The sequence below is a fragment of the Trachypithecus francoisi genome, unplaced genomic scaffold (genome assembly GCF_009764315.1).
Source record: "Trachypithecus francoisi isolate TF-2019V2 unplaced genomic scaffold, Tfra_2.0 Lachesis_group17, whole genome shotgun sequence".
Lineage (NCBI taxonomy): Eukaryota > Metazoa > Chordata > Mammalia > Primates > Cercopithecidae > Trachypithecus > Trachypithecus francoisi.
In genome coordinates this window covers 93,908,989-93,932,081 of record NW_022681462.1, presented here as the reverse complement: position 1 = coordinate 93,932,081, position 23,093 = coordinate 93,908,989, and the positions used below count along the sequence as shown (strand labels likewise).

At 38.7% G+C, this 23,093-nt stretch overlaps 1 long non-coding RNA gene across 1 annotated transcript in view; it reads left to right on the top strand.

The window, feature by feature from the left end:
• LOC117062709 overlaps positions 1 to 23,093 on the top strand; it is a 57,191-nt gene that overhangs the window by 20,755 nt on the left and 13,343 nt on the right. Inside the window, exons 3-4 of the long non-coding RNA XR_004428502.1 lie at positions 16,144 to 16,339; positions 18,672 to 18,812. This is a non-coding gene — a long non-coding RNA (uncharacterized LOC117062709). The remainder of the gene's footprint in view (positions 1 to 16,143; positions 16,340 to 18,671; positions 18,813 to 23,093) is intronic.

Here is a 23,093-nt window from a genome sequence, read left to right as displayed (position 1 = left end):
TGTTATCTCTTAAAGTATTCTGTCATCATTCAGTCCCCACGTATCCATTTAATTGGCTAATTAACTTTACCTTCCAGATTGCCTCCTACAGGAAGTCCTCCCTGGCTTTTTAAATCACTCTAGGTACCCCCATTCTCTATACACCTCTAGCATCCTGCAAATATCCTAGGACCTTATTTGCTAGTTATCTGTGTACATAATCAAGGCCATGGTTTTCTTAATGGCAGGGACCAGGTCTTAATTTTCTCTCTATTCCTATGGATTACAGCAGTAGTGCACAGTACACAAACAATTATTGGCTGAATCAGTAAATATCTGAAAGGCTTTCAGCATGAACTGATGGAGTCAAAAGAGGCTAAAGGAAAATGTAGAAGGAGAAATTTACGAGTTATTTTTTGGTACAGGTTTTTTTAAGTCTGTTTCTATTACTGAATAAAAATATTATGACTGAAAACAAAGTCAGAGCTGTTTTATATTAAACAACAGGGCTCTAGTTCTAGTCTGGTGTAAAGTGATTACTGGCATGTTTGGGAGTTAATTCATTTTTCTGAGTCCTACTTTTTTCATGTATTTTATGAGAGGGCTGTACCAGCTAATCTCTAAATTCTAAAACTCTACCTCTTAACATTTTTACTTCTAAACTTATTTACTTTGCTTATAGTTGAAGAGATTACAACACAGGGCAAGTAGGTATAGAAGTAGCTGAGGAGGGTTTACAAGAGAAAATAAAAGTTTGAACTAAAATGGCTGTATTCCAAGTGAGAAAAATATCTAATACTGTTGCATAGAATGAGAACAAACTTGGATTCCCTATTGGACTACTACTAAACTACTCAGTCAACTGCAATATATTATAATTTTCCTAATTAGATAAGAAATTATTTGCCTTACTAGTCTCTTTTGTGATTTTTACCTCTTCTAATATCTATTTTAATCCAAATGCCCACTGTCTGTATTTGCATATTAACTAAGATGTATAGACAAATTATTATCTGCTGAATGTAAACCCAGGTACACAGAAGGTCACTGAGGGAAAGGCACAACCAACCATGACAAGACAGAATGATTAATGCCACTGAGGAAGAGTGAATGGGCACTGTGGTCTCAGAAGCTTGCTTGTGTTGTTCAAGGAACCAGAGAAGGTTTTCTTGAGCTGAAATTTCAAAGGGAGTGGGAACTGGAAGGTGAATCTCTAAGCTACCTGGGCTGTTGTTCATATCTAACTACCCTCCCAGTTATAAAATGTCACAGCTGCCTAAAATGGGTTATTTGACTATGTGGGAAATCACTAATATAGCAATCTCGATAAACTTGGAAAGCTTTCTCTCTTAAACTATATTTCAATGAAAACTAGGAGCTGATGGCCAGGTGCGGTGGCTCACCCCTGTAATCCCAGCACTTTGGGAGGCCGAGGCGGGCAGATCATGAGGTTAGCAGATCCAGACTATCCTGGTTAACATGGTGAAACCCCATCTGTACTAAAAAAATACAAAAAATTAGCCAGGCTTGGTGGTGGGCACCTGTAGTCCCACCTACTCAGGAGTTTGAGGCAGGAGAATGGCGTGAACCCAGGAGGTGGAGCTTGCAGTGAGCCGAGATTGCACCACTGTACTCCAGTCCGGGTAACAGAATGAGACTCCATCTCAAAAAATAAATAAATAAACAAATAAACAAACAAACAAACAAATAAATAAATAAAAAGAAAGAAAACTAGGAGCCGATGAGATATTCTACTTGGGAATAGGTTCACCCCATCTGGTTCTGAATCCATTGAAAAACATATACAGTACAGGAGCCAGGATGAAGATATCAGCTTGATCTCAGTTAAAACTGGACTAGAGAAGTTGATTTGGACTAGAGGCCAAGATAGGTTTTGTAGCATATCCCCTCTGCCAACTCCTTCCCCACTCCATCATTACAGTTGATTTTACTTGCTTAGTCACATACAGAGCTTCAGGAGAATCTAGGGCACCCCATCCCATGGCAGAGCTTGTCCTGGTCATTTATCACATGGAAGAGAAGTTGAAGACACACATATCTTGCCAGCAAGAGAGAGTGGAGGAGGAGGGGCCATGCATCTCCAAGGAACTGTCCCCAAATTCTATTAATCAGGTGGATCTCTTCTCCTCCCAGTCAGAGAGAGTCAAGTGGAGAAAATGGTAGTTATTTTCTCCCCTAGGTTTCCAAAAATGGTGGATGCTTTCACATGAGCCAGCTGGGCATACAGGAGAGAAAGAGCATGAACATGATTTCCTATCATCATTCCTATCATGATTTCCTATCATGGATGATAGGAACCTCATTCCCACCCAAAGTAAAGACTGCCTTAACAATTTCTGGAGGGTCCCCTACAAAGGCATAGATTTCATAAAAGAGACTTTCAGAATATAATGAGTTGAATTGGGGAGATGGTGATGTTGGGAAAAGAGAGCACAAAATCCTTTGTGAAGGTCCCTCACAAAAATTGTCCCAGCTGGGTGTAACATCCTCTGTAACCCTAGCCCTAACCTATACCTGCCTACCTACCAAATATTGAGGAAATGTTTCAAAATCTCAAAGGTAGAGATCAAACATGAAGGAACATTAAAAAATCACAAAATATTTATTCTGTGACAAAGTAAATGCACATTTCCATGAAGATTAAATCTAGAACCAAAGTAAACTATCAGCACAACCCCATGAGGAGTTCTAACTTTCTCCTATTGGCTAATCCCTTTTACTCAACCTACTGGAGTGACATGTAAAAGAGACTTAAGCTAAGGCCTAGGTTTCCCATGTCCGGATTTTGTATGTGTTATGCCCCTTTGACCCTGTCTTTTTAGAGTAAAATATATTCACTGGTGTAGAAAGATCACAAAAGAGTTATCAGGAATCCTAGGTTGTAATCTCACTTGTGTAATTTAATACCTGTGTGACCTTGGGCAAGACATTCAATTTCCATTGGCATTTAAGTGCTATCATCTGTAAAATGAGGTACTTGAAAATGTCAAAAATTCCTTTCTAATTTTAATTTTATGTGTTACATTTAAGTCTATCAGAAGTCAATAAAATGTAAAAATTTCATTATTTGTTTTGTGTAGTGAGCTCTGTTAAGGGACTTATGTAATGTCATTTAATCTTCCCAACAACGCTATGGGGTAAGAATAATTATCCCCATTTTACAGATGAGTAAACTTGAGCTCTGAAGCGTTAACTCATTTGCTCAGGGTAAGAGGGAAATCTGGGATTAAAACCTATAGCTTATTCCAAAACTCACTTCATTTACTATGTATTCCTCTAAAAATAGCATTTGCAAACTGTCAATTTTTCAAGACCATTCCCTGTACCTGTATTCCTGTGGTTCTGGTGAGCATCTGTTTTTAGCCCCATTTTGCAGATGAGCAAACTGTGGTTTACAGAAGCTGAGTTGCCCAAAGTCATAAAGGTCATTCGAATCAGTGCTGATACTTCTCTCAGGTTGCCCTAGGGCTGAGCACTAGAAGACTGCTTATTTTCTCTTTGGCAGACCACACTAGGCCACGTCTCCGGGAGCCAGTTGTTCTTCAAAGAAACCCCAACCACTGCGGCAGGCATTCGGCAGCTACTCTGACTCAGGCAGACAATTCCATTCATTTCCTGGGATGGAGCGTTCTGAAATAACTCTTTTTCTTTAACACAGTCCTATCTTCATGAGGCAGTATTTGTTGCCTCTTTGATTAAATCCATTAGCTATTCAGCCACAGCTGCCCTTCAAAAAGCAGCATGCCTCTAAAAGCCACACATTCAGCAGTTAAATGATTCTGAGCCAAACCAGGGAGATCTAACCCATCCAGCAAACAGTGAGGAATGTGAGCACAACACACAACATCAGAGTTGGAACGGGTCTTTGAAATCATGAAAAGTACAAACCCCTCATTTTACAGATGGGGAAACTGAACTCAGAATCAAGAAGAGACAGCTCCAGCTCAAATCCAGGAAATGATGGAGCCAGGGTCAGAAATTAGTGGGGTTTTGTTTTGTTTTGTTTTGTTTTTTTGGAGACTAAGTCTCACTCTGTCACCAGGCTGGAGTGCAGTGGCTCATTGCAACCTCAGCCTCCTGGGTTCAAACAATTCTCCTGCCTCAACCTCCCGAGTAGCTGGGATTACAGGCACATGCCACCACGACTGGCTAATTTTTTCTCTTTTAGTAGAGACGGGGTTTCACAGTGTTGCCCAGGCTGGTCTTGAATTCCTGAGCTCAGGCAATCCACCTACCTCGGCCTCCCAAAATGCTAGGATTACAGGCATGAGCCACCACACCTGGACAGTTTTTTTTTCTATTCAAATAGGGGAGTCTGAACAACACAAGACAGAATTCCATTACAATGTGGAATGGAAGCTGGAAGAAACGATCAGCACTACTCCTCACTCCCATATAGGGATATGCCAGTCAGCTCTTTCAGGTGCCTTATCTAATTTCATTTCATCATCATATCATAAAGTTATTTTTGTTTTTACTGAAGCAAAAAAAATGCCCAAATCAGTGTGGCTTGCAACAATAAAGATGCATTTCTTGTTCATATACATGTTCAATGTGGGTTGGCTGTGCCTCTGCTCCACAGTATTTTCAATCTAGGACTCCGGCTGACGGAGCAGCTCTATCTGGACCATCGCTGGTCATTGTGGGTTGAATTGCGTCTTCCTAAAAAGATGATAAAGTACTGTCCCTCAGTACCTGTGAATGTGATCTTATTGGGAAATAGAATATTTACTGTTGATCAGGTGTAGATGATGTCATTAGGGTGGACCCCTAACTGAATTTGACCATCGCCCGAATAAGAGGAGAAATTCAGACATAGAGACAGATATGGCACAGGGAGGACACCTTGTGAAGACGAAGGTAGAAATTGGGATGATGCTTCTGCAAGCCAGGGAATGCCAAAGATTGTCAGCAAACCACCAGAAGTTATGGAAGAATCATGGAACAGATTCTCTCTCACAGCCTTAAGAAAAAAGAAAAAAAAAAAAACTTGCAAATACCTTGAATTTTGATTTGTAGCCCCCCCCAGAAGTATGAAACAATAAATTTCTGTAGTTTAAGCCACCCAGTGTGTGGTGCTTTGTTAGGCAACCTCAGCAAACTGATACACTGGCTTTGCTGCAGAGAGTTGCAAGTGAGAAAGAGATGTTGCAGCAGATGCAACAGAGAGATACGCATCAGGTGCTGCCTTCCAAAGCTTCTGCTCACACTCCACTGGACAAAGCACATCACACAGCTAAGCCTGAAGGCAGTGCTGATGAAAAGGATTTTCTTCACACAAGGAGTACCCATGCCCCTGCTCCAGGGAAGAGCAGGGAACATTTTTAACAATAAAACAGTCTACCATAGCAGCACTATCATCACTATAGGCAGATGGGCATTGAGGGCCATTGAACTCAGGGCCCAAAGACAACAACTGAGTGGTACAAGCTGAGTAATTGGTGGAGCCAGTATATGATCCCTGCTTTTCTGCCCCAAATCCAAGGCTATTCCTACTGCATCCCCAAAGAATTCTAAAGGTAACCAGCTTGCCAATACTGATCCCTGTCCTGGAAGTGCTAATGCAACTCCCCTTCCCAATATCAGCCACTTGGTTAAGAATCATAAAATTAGCTTCCAAAAATAAATAAAATAATTAAACTTGTATCATAATCAAAGGTCAGTCTTTATGTTCTTTCTTAGCATAAAGCCTCTCATTAGAATACTGCCTGAGCTTTTTTTCCTGGGTAAACACATGTGTGAAATCAGGGCATTACTTTGATTGTTGTGGTATTATATACATATTTGTATGGGTTTGCCTGGCAAAATGAACCTTTGAGGGTATTAATCATGAGCCTCTTAACTAGCTCAACCCAGCCTTCTGCTCACAATGTTTTGAGAGCCAGTAGCTAATTAGGCCAGTTAGGTCAGGTCAAGCCTACTGTAGTGCATGTGACTGGGCCTGCATCATAAACCAGGCCAGCTCCACATCTGGGAGGGCAGAACTGGAAGGCTCCTTGCCCTTAGGGTAGCCAAATTTCCCAGTATGCCCAGGACTAAGGGGTTTCCCAGAACATGAGGCTTTCAGAGCTAAAACTGGAATCACCTCCAGGAAACCAGGATGGTTGGTCACCCCAGGCCTCCATCTTCTTCAGTAAATCCAAGTCTAGAATTTTCAGATAGGAAACCTGAGACCAGAGAGGGAAGAATTTGGAGTCAGAAATAGAAGAGAACATCCACATCACATAACCTTAATGTTAGGGGGACCAATCATTCTGGTGTTCCCTGTGAGAGGGCTCCCACACAGTGCGACTTTCCATTTTAGAGCTGGGACAGTCCTGGGGAAACTGGGAGGAGTTGGTCATCTCATCTAATAATGTCTTATTTTACAAATAGAGAAACTGAGACCCAGAGAAAAGTGAGTCGTCCAAGGTCACATTGGAAATAAATGGCAAACTGGGAACAGAAGGCAGTTTCTTAACTCCCACTCCAGTGCTATTTCTGCAGTATAATACATATTTCTATCTATCAGTAAGTGCCTATTTATTCACATTATTCAAGCAGCTTTCAAATTTATTTTGAACTCTTTGAAAAGACTAGAAAATGGACTTTAGAATGTGAAACCAAGATGGTCCTTTCTTTAAGAGCAGCTTGCTGAGGCCGAGGAGTGCAGCCTGGCTATAGACCTCAGGGGCTTTCTTCTCTAGGATTTTCAACCCAGGTGATCTCTTCTACACAGAGCTTTTGTGTTATCTGTCACACACACACAAAGATAAGCTCCTCTCTTCTCTCCTAATTGATATCACATGTGCTCTTCTACTGCACAACTTTTCCAAGCAGACAGCATGCCAACACCTCTAATTCTGCATAGTGGATTCAGTACCAGTGGACATGTCATTCTTATCTTACCAGAATGCCACATAGTTGCCATATCTGGGCATCTGCCTCAAATCCAAGACCCCAGTCCCAGTCTCAGAGTTAGCAAGGGCTTAATTTGAATCATACCTCTCCCACATACTGGCCACTTAACTTTGATGAAATCACCTAATCTCCATGGTCTTCAGTTTTATTATCTACAATATTGCTCTCAGGATTCTTAAAAATCATTGCACAGTATCTGATGCATTACTGGGCCTAGTAGTTATATAATAAATGCAGATTAGTTTATCAATGATGTATTGTGATAACTCGTTAACAGATTACAGAGTCATGCATATCTGGGATTGAATTTTACATCTATTACTTATTAACATTATGACCAGGAGTAATATACTTATAATTTCTGGCACTCAGATTGTCTTTGCTGTAAAGATCATGGATCATAGTCCTCTAACTGCAAGGTCACTGTATTTGTTTTTCTACAAAACGTGTATTCAATAATGTAGCTATTGTTAAAAATTGTCTTTGACAAGCGCTCCGCCACAAGAAATTCCCATGGAAAAAGTGCACACAGAAAACACTAAGTGCCGAATAAACACCATTACTTTTAAATTCCCACCACCCTAAATTCCCAATGCAGGACCATGGACAGCTCCTTTTGATTTTATAAGTTTTTTTTTTTTTTTTTTTTTTTTTTTTTTTTGTTCTTTCTAAGAACTGGAGCAGAGCATTCTTCTGAGATCTCCCATCTACCTTTTTATTTAAATACAAATTTATCTAAATATTTACCCTGTTTTTTTCTCTCACTCGCTATATTCATGGCTATGTATCAGTTCAGATGGATTCAGCTGCATTTAAAATAAGAAAACCTTATGAAACATTGATTGTAAAATATAGAAATTTATAAAATATGTTAAGACACAGGTGTTTCGTGACGGGTAAGGCTGCCTGATATTCCCAGAGAGACTGAATCCTTTCCTCTTTCTAGTCTGCCATCTTTAGCACATGGCTTTCATGTTCAAGTATATCTCATGGTAAGAAGATAGCTGCTGAAGCTCCAGCTATTATATTTAGATTTGAAGCAAGAAGGATGGAAAGATGCTAAGGCCCAAATCCCCATTTCATCGTCACCAGATATATAACATTACCGTTCTGTAGCTACAAAAAAGCCAGGAAATGTAACTTTTTATTTCTAGGTCTTAGTTTCTCAACTTATAAAATTGAATATTTGGCTGTGTGATTTCAATGTCCTCTTCCACTTTATAATATGTGAACTAAAAAGAATGCATTTCCTGACTTTCTTTGCACCTGAGAGATATCCATATGTGAGTAGCAACAGAAGAGTGGGACTTTTTTGAGAGCTCTTTAAAGGGATTTGGTTCAATTGGAAGACTTTTTAGTTGGGTACATTGCTGCTCTGTATATCAGGGGTCTACTGCTAAGAAAAAAGAGAGTAGGTTTTAGATAAGCAACTCATGGTTTCTGCCATATAATATCACATTGTTAATTCATAAATCAGTTACATTCCACAGGTAAATCTGCAACCATTCCCTACTTTTGTTGCCTCTAAAATGCCACAGTAGCTTCCTGGTATTACCATAGTTGATCACTGCACTCTGATTCTGTGGTATGAAACCTCCATAGGATGGTTAAATTTTGATTAATTGAATTCTCCTGTAATCTGAGCCTGTCGAATCAGTTGGTGAAGTCTCATTCCCTAGGTTATCTACTCTTATACAGATAGGGAGCTATATGAGTTTATAGTTCACATAATAAATAAATGTTTTTATTTTTTCAGTAAGTATCATACAATGCCGACTTTGATGCATTCCACAAATGGAAAGCGCCTAAACTTAATTTCCACTTTCCTCAAACTTTCACATTCCCAATAGAAGCATGATTCCCCAACATGCTCTGAACTTGGTCTTGTCTGACTGCTTTATTAAATTGTCTACTCTATTGACTATTAACCTACTTATACTTAAAACATTCTAATTTCACCACTGTGTATACGATGTTCTTTTCTGAAAAATAATTCATTTTAAAAGTATAATGATTTAAATAAACTATAAAATAAAATAGACTCTACTAACAACTACATATATTTTCAAAAACAGTAGAAGAATATTGCCATACCTGCAAATAATATTGCCTAATAACCATGAGATGATTTTTGTGAGGCTGGCTATATAGCTATTATACTCCTATTATCCTACAAATTTTACACATTAAAAATCATGAGACCCATGGAGCCAAGAAACTTCTCCAAAGACAGTGATTCACCCCACCCCCTATTTTTGTAGAACATCTGAAAATTTGGAACTTACTCAGTTTGGGCCTTTTTCTGTATTTGTTGTTGTTATAATGTGAATCAAGTACTTATGACAGTCCTTGTTTATGAAAAATGACTCATAGTTTTCAGCAAAAGTGCCAAGCTCAACTGTGTACAGCAGACTATTGGGAAGAGAAAGTCAAATTTATCCTCTAAGTGAGGAAATGCAGAAAGGGAAAAAAAATTAAAACTGTTCTCCAACATCCTGCATCAATGTCTTGGGTGGTCTGTGCTTAGTCATAAAAGCAGGCAGAGAAAAGAACAATAAATGCAAAAGACTTTTAAAGATGTAATGTGCAATATGCTCTGGAAATAAATTAAAGATACTTAAGTTATTTACAAAGAAAATGAAATGACCACTTTGTTACAGGATACAGGACATAAAATGCAGCAGTGAACCATTCAGTGGATTTACAACAGGGATCGTGTCCTGAATTTTACCAAGCTGCTTTTCAACGACCCTGGAAACATGTTTCATTAGCTCAATCAACAGCAAAGTTGATTCTTTTATTGAGAGTTCTTTAAAGATTATAAATAAAGATTTATTAAGAATGAATGCAGTTTTTAGTTACTGAGAACCTGCTGTGTACCCTTCCCATCCGTGCTGTGTGATGGAGACAGCACCATGGAAAGGCAGGATGAGTGACAAAGTTTCAGGGATCCCAGAAGTCTCTTCGCTCTCCCCCAACCCTTCTTCAAAATGTCTCTTTTGATGTTAATCTCTTGTGAATTCAAGCCTACATTTAGAGGAGCGATTATTTAAATCAAGGCTGTATCCCACAGTGAAGCATAGATCCTCTATGGGCAAATTCAGTCTGAATCTCTATCAGTCTTTTACCTCTTTGTGTGAATGGAGTTATCGAATAAACAGGAGAAAAGAGAGAACATGGGGCATGGTGCCATTTATTGCAGAAGCTGTAGTTAGGCTCCCTGGAGGCCCAGTCTGCCCCTGCAGATCTGCATCTCTTAGCACTTGTCATCAGTGTTCAGGAGGAATAATTCTTCTCTGGATAGCCACCAACATAGTGTATCTGCAGGGGTCCCAAGGGGGGCTATGTGCTCTGAAAACTCCTCCAGCACTTGCCCACCACATGTACTGCATGTCACTTCAAGCTCCCAGGGAATGACAGTCTGGAGGCTGCTTCTTTTAAAGTGCAGAACTATTAAGGTCCATTTTTTGACAAATCACTTTTCAATTTTAAAAGCATATTCTTGTCCATTATATTTGAGCCACACGACAACCCTACAGGGAATGTATTATTGATTTCATTTTATACAGAGAAAATGGAGGGTAAGAGAGTGTCTCTGTGTGGCTCCAAGTCACCTGGTTAGTTTGGTTTGGATTTTTCTAACCTCCACTATCATGTCTATAAAAAGATCTACCTGGAACATCACACACTGGGGCCCGTCAGGGGGCGGGCGGCAAGGGGGAGGGAGAGCAGTAAGACAAATACCTAATGCATGTGGGGCTTAAAACCTAAATGACCCAGGTTGATGGGTGCAGCAAACCACCATGGCACATGTATACCTATGTAACCAACCTGCCCTTTCTGCACATGTATCCCAGATCTTAAAATAAAACATAAAATAGTAAAATAAAATAAAACAAAATAAATCCACCTTATATTTTTATAATAACATTTCAGTTCACAAAACTTTTTCACACATAATCTCACAAACTCCATCTGATTGAGCACCATTGTTTTCTGCTACTTCTCTCCAAATATTTCCAAAGGCTGAACTTGTTTCTTGGACTGATTGAGTTCCCCACAAATTAGCGTAGAGAGAAGGCAAATGCATAAGACAGGAGTCTATTTTCGTAAAACACACAAAAATAGCCATATTCCCAGGGGCAAGAGAAGTGGCTGGGGAGTCAGGACCCTGTGACGGAATCCCAGGTTCATTACTTGTCATCACTGTGGGCGAGTCAGACTCTCTGAACTCCTTTTCCAAAGCTGTAACATAGAGGTCAGATAAAGTGACATACGTGAAGATGTTTTGTAAATGGTTACACACACACCAGGGGTTATAATAATCAAAAACAGGGTCCCCACCTTGGAGGGATTTGAAGATTCAGACTTTATTCATCTTCACAAGACCCTGCTTAAAATAGGCTAAGTAAATTATTTGAATGATCAAATGCACAAATTACATATACATCAATGAGAGAGGCCTGAACTGTGGCTAAGAACAATGTTTGGACAGGAAGAAGGAGAAGTCCGTTGATTAATTTCTCCCATTGATAACTGGCCTCACAATTTGGGAAGCAGCTTTCTACACATTTTCTCATTTCACCTCCATCCATTTTGGGGGTCACAGAGCCTGTGCTCAGTGGGATTACCAAGTAACTTGTCCACTATTAGTGACTAGAGGGGCTGGGGTTTGAGCCTGAGTTAGTGTAATTTCAAACTTTTGGCTTATTCTCTGCAGTTCACTGAGCACATTGAATGAGGAATTCCAGACCCTTGGTCCTAAGTAGCTACTGGTATGGTTTCTCCCTACATCCTACTTATAGCAGGTTTTGGAGTCAAGATTAAACTTTCTCTAGGCTCCCTGTTAACATTTCCTGATTTTGTACCTTCAGCTTGCCTAAAATCCCCTGATGCCTTTGTTGCAAATGGCCTCATCTACTATACTTCCCTATGAGGTCATCCATGGATGACCATGTTCACTCCCATTTATCCATCGAAGACTTGTGAGTCACTCTCTGCCCCACCACCTCCATTTCTACCTTCATTCATGATGATTTCAAAGTCCAGGTGATTGATAAAACCAACAAACGGGTCTCTCAATTTCTTACCCCTAAAACTCCACTTCTACTCCATTTACCACTCACTCCTATTGTCATTCCCTTAGCCATTTTCATTGTTGATAACATACTTCTTCAAAAATTTCTCTTTTAAGTGACCCAATCTCCATCCATGTATCTTTCATCTGTATTTCTTTTAGTCACATGACTCCACAAGTTGTATCATCCCTGCAAAGGTCAAAGCCCTATCACCTTTTCACTATGATAAGTGACCTCACTTCTGGATTTGATTTCTGGTTCATCATTATAACCCTCAACTCTCTTGTTGCAACATGCCAGCCCTGGTTAAACCCAACTCTCTCTCTATCCTTGCAACACGCCAACCCTGGTTAAACCCAACTCTCACTCTACTTTATACCCACATTTAAGGAGCTAAATAAAACTAGATTTAAAAAACAGATATACTTTTATGCCTATGGATCTCAATTTTAATTTATGATCACAAGTTTCAAGTGTGCTTTCAACGTTTCTCCCAAATGCAAACACATTTTCATTCACTCTCTCATTCTATAGGGTCACTATTTCAGACTTTATGTTACTTCCTCAAATCTTAAAACATTCTAGTTACTTCTTCCCTCTCAGCTGCTGACATTTACTGATTATTTCACTAACAAACAGAACTACCACAAGAAATGCCTACCTTCTCCAACCACCCAAACTATAAACTTACCCAATACCTATACCTAACTATGATTTCACAGAGTTTTAACAACTGATAAGCATGGGTGGTGATCTGTCTGAATAGGTGGCAGCTTTAAACATACTAGAACTATCATATATGTACATAGCCTGGAAATATCAGTCCAGTCTATATGCACAGACACTCCTTTCACTTCTGTGATAATGAACAACTATACTCCTCTACTAGTCAGGGTTCTCTAGGGGGACTGGGCTAATATGATAGATAGATAGATAGATAGATAGATAGATAGATAGATAGACAAATAGATAGATAGATAGATAGATAGATAGATAGATAGATAGATAAATGAAAGGGGGTTTATTAAGGAGTATTGACTCACACGATCACAAGGTGAAGTCCCACAATAGGCCATTTGCAAGCTGAGCAGCAAAGAAGCCAGTCCAAGTCCCAAAGCCTCAAAAGTGAGGAAGCCAATGGTGCAGCCTTCAGTTTGTGGCTGAAGGCCTGAGAGCCACTGGCAAATCACTGGTGTAAGTCTAAGAGTCCAAAAGCTGAAGAACTTGGAGTCTGATGTTACAGAGCAGGAAACATCCAGCATGGGAGAAAGATGGAGGCTAGAAGACTTAGTCAGTCTAGTCTTTCCATGTTCTTCTGCCTGTTTTATTCTAGCCATGCTGGCAGCTGATTAGATGGTGCCCACCCAGATTGAGGGTGGTTCTGCCTCTCCCAGTCCACCGACTCAAATGTTAATCTCTTTTGGCAACACCCTCACAAACACACCATGGAACAATATGTTGCATCCTTCGGTCCAATCAAGTTGGCACTCAATATTAGCCATCACAACTCCTGACTTGGGTCAATCCTTCTTTCAGGCACTAGATCACATCCATTCCCATCCACTCAGGATATTACTATGTAATTGTCATTTTTTCTTCTATATCGTGTTTTCTCCTCTCTCTTGATTTATCCTCATCTAGATATAAGCATACTGTAAGGTCTTCTACCATCCAAAAAACATCTTTAATTTTGTCTGCCTCCTGATTGTTCTGCTCCCCTATGCAGCCGTTGTCTGTTATGACTATCTTTGGCATTATTTTTCTCCATGCCCTCTTGAAAGCATCCCTATCAGGCTTTCAAAGCCATCACTCCACCGAGACAGCTGTTGTCAATATCGTCCTTATTACTAAATTGAATGGTCAATTCTCAGTTTTTATCTCACTCAAAATCTTGGCAGCTTTTCACACAATTGATCACTTCCTCCTTTTTGAAACATTTCTTTATTGACTTTCTGGAGAAAATATTTTTCTACTGTCCTTTCTACTTAGTTGACCCACATTTTGCTGAATCTCCTTATCCTACTCTCTAAATGATAGGGTATTCCAGGCTCTATTCCCCTATTCTTCTATTTCCAATCTGCTGACACTCTTAGGTGACCTCATCTAGAATCATGGCTTTCAATACCATTTCTTCAATATGATGGCAACTTCCAATTTTATATCTTCAATCAGGTTTCTCCTCTAAACTTGAGATTCTTATGTCAAACTGCCTCCTCCATTTGCTTATCTAATTGCCATCCTAAAACCATTCGTTCAGCAAAATGAAATCATTTAATAGCCTCTGCAAACCTTCTGTTGCCCAAATGTTCATGCATTGTTCAGCCCAACTGTCATTTATTCTCTCACTCTCCACATCTAAGCCATCAACAAACTCCAGGGGAACTACCTTTGAAATACAGCCCAATTCTATAACTTCTTGCTCTTCTATAACTGTATAATAACCATATTGCTAGGCCAAGTCATTATCATCATTCTTCTGGAATGATGACATTCTTATCTTTTACCTAGAATCCCGCAATAGACTCATAATTGGTCCCCCTGTTCCAGTGTTGTCTCCAACAGTCTATTATCAACCTAGCAAGCAGGTTATTTTATATTATTGTTAAAGCATAAATCTTACACAGTTTCTTTTCAGCTCAGAACCCTCAAAGTTTTTCCATTACACTTGGTATAAAATCCAAAGTCCTTGCTTCTGTGTCTTGGTCACTATCTATCTAGCTCAGCTCTAGGACCTAGGTCAGATCCTACCTTCAAGAAGCAGGCAATCTGCTGCTTATTTTGACCTTACAGTACTTTGGGAGCCTTCTCAGCTTCAAGCCATGGTCACTGTTAGTCATTTTTTTTTCTCTGTACTTCAGTATATAACATATACAACCTTGCTTTCCCAGACTGGGGTGCGAATATAATTGCATCTCTAGTATTTCTCCCATTAGCCTCTGAATCACTTCCTTGAGAAAAATCCATTGTCTTCCACTTGTATTTATATTCTTCTCACTGGCTTTTCTTATGCCACCTTACCTATTAACTTCCCAAGAACTCTAAAGTTTACTCAGCCTAAACAGTGAAGAGAGTGAAACAGCAATTTCTTCCCCATCACTGGATGCCATACTCACTCAAACTTGTTTTTCCTCTTCCCCAAGGACCAACTTTCTCTACCAGCAGAGGGGGGGCAATTGTTTATTAAGCCTTTTAAAAATAAACAAAGGCCAGGCGCTGTGGCTTACGCCTGTAATCTCAGCATTTTGGGAGGCCAAGTCAGGAGGATCACCTGAGGTCAGGAGTTTGAAACTAGCTTAGCCAATATGGTGAAACCCCATCTCTACTAAAACTACAAAAACTAGCTGGGCATGGTGGCTCATTCCTGTAATCCCAGCTACTTGGGAGGCTGAAGCAGGAGAATTGCTTGAACCTGGGAGACGGAGGTTGCAATGATCTGAAATTGTGCCACTGCACTCCATCCTGGGTGACGGAGCAAGACTCCGTCTCAAAATAAGTAAGTAAGTAAATAAATAAATAAATAAATAAACAAAAATTACAAGCTTTTCTTACTCCTTCTGCCAAAGCAAGGTTAGATTCTTTATCATAATGAAGACTATCACTAAAAAAAAAAAAAAAAAAAAAAAAAAAAAAAAAAAAAACCAGCTTCTCCAAATATCACTTTATTGTTACACATATCACAGATATTCTATGTTTGTCTACAGGATTATATCTTCAGTTAGACTGAAAGATCCTTGAGGGAAGGACTGTTTCTTATCACAGAACGCCACACAGGGAAAGGTTTAGAATGCACATAGTAAGTGTTGAAATCAACAGAACTGAGTAGTCATTTTGTACAAATAGATTGATAAGTAGCTTTATCTGAATAAGTCCCAACAAGTGCTGACAGACATAGCTCTGATTTATCATAAGAAGTGTAACTGACTTATTGACCACAGAGTTCTATGTTCTTTTGACTGGTCTCTTGCCACCCCTATAAAATTTATTAAATAGAGTTAATCTTTCCCTGATACAAAAATGAAATTGGGCAGATTCCATGCCTTTTTCTGGCATACTCACAAATGACAGAATTTCACTTTAAATAACAAACCCAGCTTTATTCAAAAGTTAGAATGGACTAAATTTAAGATATTGATCTAAGGTTGGATTTTTCTTCATCTTCCTCCAGGCTAAGACCTGTAGCTGCTGCTGCCTCCCTCTAAGGAAGGTGAAGTGTTGGGACCAGCTCTTTCTCCACTCATCTCCATCACTACTAGCTAACTACTCTTCGAGCCTTGACAGTTTAATCTGGTAGAAGAAAAGATAGGTAGTAAAAACTTCTTACCTGAGAGGTGACTTCCTACCTTCTGGTCTGTCTGATAAAGGTAAGTCTTTCTCTTGAGGTCATTTTGATAGCAAATCTCATGGTAGCGATCTTTCTCCAAACAATTATTTGGCCTTGGATAATGGATACATCTCTTGCCCTTTGTAATTTCATTCTCAGCTCCTGACTCTGGCATTCACCTCTAATGGGAAACACTCTGGCTGTCTAGAGTGGCTTACTTGACAGGAACCAAAATGACAAACACTGGGTTTCTTTCTCATGTCATCATATTTGATCCATAGAAAAACATTCACACATCTATCGCTCGGACACCCTGAAGAACAATTCAATTAGCAGTCAGCCTCCATCATCCTACTGCCAAGGGCCACTTTAGCTGTCTTAGGGATCTGTCATCTGGTTTCGTTGAGTCCAAAGCTTGCATTGCTTGCCACAGAATAGCCAATAAGTTGAAAGACAAGATGTTGGGACAAGGAAAGTGACTTGTTTCAGAGAACTAGAAAGCTGGGAAGGTGGTGGACTAAGGTCCCAAAGAACCGTCTTAAAAAAGAATGAATCAAAGCTGCATGTTGTGCACATGTACCCTAGAACTTAAGGTATAATAAAAAACAATAAAAATAAAAAATAAAAAGCATGAATCTCAAGCTTCTTTTTACTTTGGGGAAGGGGGAACATAAAGGAGGTTGAGGTCAGGAGGCGAGAGGTGATCACAGACATCCGGTGTCAGCAGGTGTCTGAAGGGGTTGCAAAACTTCTTTGTCCTTGGTCAGGACACAATGCTCCCGTCAATTTTTAACATAATATTGTTACTTGTGTGTGTGCCCTCCTTATTTCCTCAAGGGTTTCCAGAAAGGACTATTACCATCCTTGAGTTAAAGGTAAACTATCAACTAAATTCCTCCCATAGTTAGCTTGGCCTACATGCAGGAATGAGCAAAGATAGTTAGGTGATGGGGGGTTAGAAGCAAGATGGAGTCAGCTATGTTCACTTTTTTGACTGTTAATCTCTAAAATGTAGGGAATTCTTTCAAGCTCTCCGTGTTGTCCCATGGGCACACATCCCCCTCCCCCCAACACACATACACACACACACACACACACATAGTGCTTGATGTGCAGAAGATCTCTTCCATTCCCTTCCCTTCCCTATCTTTTTGGTGTGGAGAAGGTAGAGACTCACAGCATAGCAACTTCTCTTTCTCAAGAAAATGCCTCATATGTTTTACTCTTTCATTCCATAAGTTCAGGTATTTCTTCCTAGTTTTTTTTAATTATTATTATTGGTATGCCAAGTAACATATGACTAGATATCAAACATTGTCAAACACTGTGTAGTGTTGTTGGTTGGACTAGATATCAAACATTGTCAAACACTGTGGAGTGTTGTTGGTTGGGTGCTGGATTTTGTGGCAGTTACATTCCTTGGGATTAGCCTGATCCTTTTAAAGCTTATTTGTGTGTCTCTTAGGGAGCATCTAGAGTAGCCTTCAGTTTAAAACTAAGTAACTGAGGCTGTACTAAATACTAAGATTATGCCTTTCTAAGCACTTTACACACTTATGTGTGTTTTGTCAGGTCTTTTTATTTAGCTTGTGGAAATGCAAACTATTCCTAGTCCTCTATGAGTTGCTAGAATTGTTCAACTTCATGGTGTTTTACCCCACACATGTGCACCTCAATATTCAGACAGAGATTCTAGGGGATCTCCTGCAGGCCTTCTCAGCTCCCTTCTCTCCAGTGGTTGTCTCCAAAATGCTAACTGCCTAGGATGCCAACCTTGATCTTCTCAATTCAGGGGAACTCTGGGCCCTGTTTGGGCTTTTCTTTCCCCTGCCAGGGCCTGAAATTGCCTCCAGGCAGAGAGGTAGGGTGACTGCAAAGCTCACATGACTGATTTCCATTCTCTTTGAGATCGTACACACAGTTTTGCACAGCCTGGTTATCCAATATCTTGAAGCAAATGTTCCATAGATTTTGACCAGTCTCGTAGTTATTTGCAGTGTCAAAGCAATTCCCAGGGTGTTTATTCCTTCATGGGCAGGAGTGGGAGCCATTCTAACTCCTATTTATATGTCTGATTTAACCAATGAACCTGAATCCAAGAGCTAGTTCTCAACCATTTATTTGGTCAACTCTGTCTATGGTGGTTTGGCTTTGGAACTTTTTAATTTTATCGTACTGTTTGTAGGGAAATTTTAATTTCAACCTCCTCTTATAAGAGCTTTGAAGCCAGTAATATATAAAAATTGACTTAATTCACCTAATAGACCTGGAATTAAATTTTGTGTTTACTATATGCATGTTGTTTACTATATAAGCATGTTGTTTACTATATAATCATATTGTTTACTATATGCCTGTTCGGTACATCACAGCTCTGTTTCCAGATTTCTCACAAGGAAATATGGATAACAATTCCTGCCCCACTCATCTCTTAGACACACATCAAAGGAAGGAACAAGTAACAGAGTGCTTTGGAGTTGGAAGGGAATATAATCATCTCTATATCCCAGCAGGTATTTGTAACTACCCAGTGAGTAACATTTATTATTTGATATGCACCATATAACTACCTTAGAAATTAGTAATATTATCTTCACTTTTGTTTTATTAGTCCTGATACAGCCATTGAGGATTTGAAAGGTGAAGTAACTTGCTCTATTTTACAGAGCTACTAAGGAGTAGACTGGGATATGAATCCTGGATCATGCTGCCTGGTTTAAAAACTTATCTTCCTTGGACATAAAATGCTTTCTTTCCTTTTCCTTCAAAAGATGTCATTTTTAGTCTTTTACGGGTCAGCTGGCATGCCTGCCACTGGATGTGGACTATGTATCTGTAAGAATACCTACAAATACATTGTAGTTTCTTCTGCGTTTTACCTTTAACATGGCTGTTATCAGAATTTTATCTTCATCTCCCAGAAATACTAGTTTACAAATCAGAGCTGTGCCAAACCACAATTCTTATTAAGTTGCCTAGTAGGGAATCTTGAAACATTTTTAGTAGAAATCAGATCACTGCTTATCTTAAGATGCAAGACCCCTGCAAATCTTTTCTTTCTATAAAAACTATCCACCATCTAGTCAACTGATGTCCTGTATTTGCAAATTCTTTCTGTGCTAAAGTAGTAAGGTTAGTGAGAAAAGTTGAAAATCGGGTAAAATAAGAGTACATTTAAAACAAGACCCAGCGTTGGCTTTTAATTTTGTTGTCAAATATTAAAACAAAAGAGCCACTGTTATCAGGAAGAGAGATCAATCATTCTGTAGGAATCGAAGAAGTAGAAAAGGACTTTTGGTAGAACTGAGGGGAGATACATTTCCACTCCATAAAAAGAAGAACTTAGAATGTTATAGTCAAACAAAACCAGAATGAGATACCCAAGGAAGCCATAGGCTCTTTATGTGGCATTGCATGATCACTGTGTTGGGGACAAGGAAGAGACCTTCACCTGGGACCATGGAAACCCCAAGCAGCCCATGAATGGGATTTCAGAGGCCTGTGAATTTCTTAAAATTCTGTGTATGAATGCAAATGCCCATTTGTTAGGGAAGGTTTAAAGCTTTCCTTAGATTGTCAAAAATCTCCAAGACTAAAACCAGATGAAAAGTCTATTAAACACAGAGATATCTCACTATATTTGAATTCTCAGAGGAGGTTTCTATTTTGAAAGGGAAGTTAGATGTTTTTTATTTCTGAAGCCCCTCATACCTCTAATATACTCTTTTCTAATTAAATACAAGAGGAACTAAGCAAATACATCTTTGAAAAATGTAAGTTATAGCTCAGGATCAATGTCACATATGATAATAAAATAAAAAAAATTATGCCCTGGCCACTTCCTAGATCCATTTACATTACATCAAGGTATTTTTTTCCCAGATAGAAGAATAATATTAAAGACTGCTTCTTGTCATTGTCTAAAACATTCACCCTATCACTAAAGAATCCATTTCTGAGACACCAAAGGAACAATACCCTAGAATCGAATAATACCCTACTATAAAAGAGTCCAAATTAATATTTCCCTTGTGAAAGAGTAGAGAATTAGATATGCAACAATCAAAGTATGTAAGAAATGTAAGCATCAAATTAAAAAATATCTGAGAATGAAAAAATAGACTTCAATCGAAAATCCCAAGCCCAAAGCACACAAACTCCTTTCACTATTAGAGTACAGTGGAGCTCTCATCAAACTAGATCTTTAAATATTTCCCCACTCCATCATCAAACATCTATCTCATCCTGAGGCAGTTTTCTCCTCTGACTTTAATGTGAGTGCAAGGGCACCCACTGGCCCTACCTGCAGAATAAAGACCTTTTAGTCCATTCACAAAATTTCCATGACAAAAAAGAAAGTAGATTTCCAGAGCTTTCAGCTTGTGCAATAGAAGGTTTAAAAAATATGCCCTGTACATTTCAACTTCTCACTTAATAAAAAAAAAAGTCCATTTATATGTAAAAAAAAAAAAAAAAAATACAAAAACCTTCCCTTCTATTCACCCAGGAGGAGGATGACTCACTTTCCTAATCTCTTAAGATTTTTTTTTAACTTTCTTGAGCCTCCATCATAACAAGAATTTTCTGCCACAACCTGTCTTAAGTGCCTTGATTTTGCCCTAATTATCTAGGAGTGTATGGCAAGAAAGAATCAACATACACAAGGGAAATACTGAATAACAACAAATATTGTTTAACTCAGTCATTGAACAAGGTACATACATAATTTTTTAACTAAATTCTATGTGAGATCTTGAATTTGAGATGTCAAGGTCAGGATTTGGAATTTGAGATCAAATGTTGCTGGATATTGCCTGGCTACAACTCAAAAACTGTTGGTGGAATCAGATAGAAGTAAAGAAAAATAAATTTGGAAGATAAAGGGAGTTTATTGCTTACATAATTGATTTAAATCATTTAATGACAGTAAGCAATCTTTTTATGAGATTCACATTGCTGTGGGAAATCACCCAACAATCGTCCATTGGTACGTTGGTCATGTAGGGGAAACTAAAATAAAGTAATGGATTTAAGCAGGCAGCAGTTTTATTTTATTGTATAAATTAGGACAGCATATGCCTTGCTTTGTTCAGATCTCATATCTTTAAATGATTTGCAAGAAGAGAGGCACAAGTATGTTGAGGAATCAAGACTCCAAAAAGGGAGGAATTAAAATAAAACACCTAGGAGAACACCAAGAACAAGGTTTTCTACCAGCTGTTACTTCCAGGATGGAATGCTATATGTTAAGAGAAAGTAAAGTTTTAGTCAACACAAGCCAACTTGAGGATGTCTATGTAAGATGACTCAAGTTCCAGGAAAGAGAAGGAATCTCTTTCTTAAAATTGAACCAATCTGTTGATGACCCACTGGATTTCTAAGAGCTTGTCTAATATTCCAAATTCTCCATTAATTGTATCCGGACACTACATTCTCAATTACCAAGGTAAGTTTTCAAAGGAAATAAAACTGGCTTAACTCCACATTTGTTTTTAATTTGAAAGATGCCCAAAAGAATTTTATAAACAAACAAGAATTAGCTTTCTTGGAGGAAATAACTAGTTTGACTCTTATCATTAGTATCATCATTATCATTTATTACTCTTATGTTATTGCATTGTGTGTTTACTACCAGTATAATGTGACAAGTAATGATCACAATTTTAAATATCTGTGGCAGATTTCTTTTAATGTAAAACTGACTGAAAACTTGTAGAAATTTTTTAAAAAATGCATTTCAACCATCAAGTGGAATATAAAAAATAAATTCACAGGTAAAAGAACACATTAAAATTTTTCAAAAGAGTGGCAGCTTAAGAGATTTGAAGATTTACAATTCCGTTCATAAAACATGCATGAGTTTCTTCTTCGTGTGGCCAAAGGAAAAAGTGTACTGTATCTATTTTATTAGTAGATGCATGAACAGGGACAGAGTAGCTTCCTCCAGGATTATCTGCAGATGCAGCTTTCTAAGGATCAAAGGAAGTGTTCAATTAGGTCGAGGTTGCTGAAGGCCAAGATTTTCTGGACTGCTCAACTTTTCTGCAGGAGAAATCTCTATTCATCTTTTACAACATAACTCAGGTGTAACCTCCTCTGGAAGGTGACTTTGCTGTCCTTCTCCACATCCTCCCCAAACTCTGCCACTCTTTTCTGTGTTATATTTGTATTTTGTGCATATACTTTGTCACTGGTCTAATCAAACAGCATTACAATCTCGTCTTCATAGGTCTTGCTCCTCGATTAAATTTCCTTCATTTATTTTATAAACATTTATTAGACACCTGCAGTTTCAGGCTTGCACTGTAGAGTCCTTGAGAACAGACACAATGTTTTATTCATGTCATTCTCTTCAAAACTTGCCACAGTGCCTGGCTCCTGGTAGGTGTTTAGTAAATATTTGCTAAGCTGAATTCCTATGCCATCTCTGTTTGCTGTTATGTATAATGGCTTCTGTTGGATCTGTAGTGAGATAATTTAAGAGTAGAAATACGTTTAGTGCCTAAAATTCCTCAAATATAAATCACTAACCAAGAAAGGGGGAATTCTGAACATAATATTTTTCTTATTCGAATAAATTCAGCCACTTTTCTGCAGGCATGTTACTAAAACATGTTCAGTGTGTCATAGGTTAGCAACCTTCCAACATGTTCAGGTTTTCACCTATATTTGTGAAGAAAGAAGTTTTAAATCTGAACAGTTAATTTCGCTTTATTCATTCAATCTGAGTTTCCAGAAAGAGAGGGAGGACACTGAAAAAGAAGGGAAAGATTTGGAAGTAGCATATCCACTGT